Source organism: Gastrolobium bilobum, unplaced genomic scaffold (genome assembly GCF_033153095.1).
Source record: "Gastrolobium bilobum isolate Gb01-03AN ecotype WA unplaced genomic scaffold, APGP_CSIRO_Gbil_v1 utg2191, whole genome shotgun sequence".
NCBI classification, from domain to species: Eukaryota; Viridiplantae; Streptophyta; class Magnoliopsida; order Fabales; family Fabaceae; genus Gastrolobium; species Gastrolobium bilobum.
In genome coordinates, this window is record NW_026896526.1 from 234,176 (window position 1) to 236,006 (window position 1,831).

Sequence of the window (1,831 nt, forward strand, 5' to 3'; positions counted from 1 at the left end):
GGAAATCATAATCATGAGCCTGAACAAGGACCGAATGGAGGAAGAGGGCCATCGTTGAATGATATGGCTGCTCCCTTCAGAAATGGTCCAGAACGGGGCTATGTTCCCCCTCCTCTGAATATCCCGAACTTTGAAATAAAACCTACAATGTTCCAAATGATTATGAACGCTGGTCAGTTCCATGGACTACCCATGGAAGACCCTCACAGTCATTTGGACAATTTCACTGAGATAGTTGACAATTTCAAAGTTCATGGTATTTCGGAAGAAAACATGCGGATGCGGCCTTTTCCATTTTCCTTAGCTGGAAAAGCCAAAGAATGGAGGAGAACATTGCCCCCAAACTCCATCACCAGTTGGGAGCAATTGGCGGAACAGTGTGTTACCCGATTTTTTCCCCAAGCAAAACAAGCCCAAGTGAGGGCTGATATAGCTTCTTTTCAAATGTATGATGGAGAAAGTCTGTATGAAGCGTCGGAACGCTTTAAAGAGTTGATACGAATCTGCCCGAATCATGGAGTTTCTGATTGGGGCATCATTCACACGTTTTATCATGGTTTAACCCCACCATTGAAAGCAACTGTTGATGCAGCCGCAGGGGGAGATCTTTTGGATTTTACTTATCCAGAAACCTACCAGTTGTTGGAAAAACTTTCAAAAAAACATATTTCATGGCCTTCCACACGACACAGTGCTCCTAAGAAAGCAAGAGTTCTTGAGCTAAGCTCAGCTAATGCTCTTTCTGCACAAATGGCTTCGCTCCAGAACACTATAAAAAACTGGAAGCCCATGGAACAGAAAAAAACAACTGAGCAACTTCTTTTGACTCAATCAAGTCAGAGTTGCCCCACTTGTGGAGGTCCTCATGAATATGAGGACTGTAACAATCTAGCTGCTGTGTGCTATGCAGGAGGGTATGCCAACAACAACAGGAGCAATGACAACCATCAAGGGAACAATAACCGAGGCTGAAGGAATCAGAATAATGCTGGAGGTAGTGGAGGAAACTACCAGAACCGACCCCTGTATCCCAGGCAGAACCAACAAAACTGGGATAAGGGTGAAGGGAAGTCTCAATCCTTTGAGACTTCTGTCAAGGAGTACATGAATCAGAACAACGCAGCCATGCGAAACCTAGAAACCCAAATTGGTCAGCTGGCTGGAGCACTCAAACAGAGGCAACCAGGGACACTCCCTAGTGACACAAAAAAGCCGTCTCAAGATAACCAGGAGCATTGTAATGCTATAAGCCTACGAGATGGAAAGACCTTACCACCCCCAGACTTAGTGGCACGACCTCAAAAGCGCGAACCAGCAAAACAGCCTATAGGAAAGGAAGTTGAAGAAGCCACTGACCCTTCACACCTTGAAGCTCAGACAGGAGCAGAAGAGAAGGTCCAAAGCAATGAGTCTGCTGAAATCAAACCGGATGACGCAACACCTGTAGCAGACCTTGGGGCAACAAAAGTCAGTGAACCAGTTTCAGTTCCAACTTATGTTTCCCCATGCAAGAGAAGGAGTGAACCGATCGAGCCTCCTTTTCCACAGAGGTTGAAAAAGCAACACGAGGATAAGCAGTTTAGCCAGTTTCTTGACTTGATGAAACAACTTCACATAAATATCCCTCTAGTAGAAGCTCTGGAGCAAATGCCTTCATATGCAAAATTTATGAAGGACATTTTGTCAAAAAGAAGAAAGATCGAAAAGTTTGAGACCGTAGCCCTTACTCAACAATCGTGCAAGTACCTGACTAAAATTCCTCCCAAACTAAAAGATCCTGGTATATTCACTATCCCGTGTACAGTTGGGAAGAACTATCTTGGTCGGGCAC

At 44.8% G+C, this 1,831-nt stretch overlaps 1 non-coding gene across 1 annotated transcript; it reads right to left on the reverse strand.

The window, feature by feature from the left end:
* Nucleotides 1–416: 416 nt before the first annotated feature.
* LOC133300259 (small nucleolar RNA R71) lies at nucleotides 417–521 on the reverse strand. Its single transcript, XR_009750050.1, has one exon. It is a non-coding gene; the product is annotated as a small nucleolar RNA R71 (small nucleolar RNA).
* Between the last annotated feature and the right edge of the window lie 1,310 nt (nucleotides 522–1,831).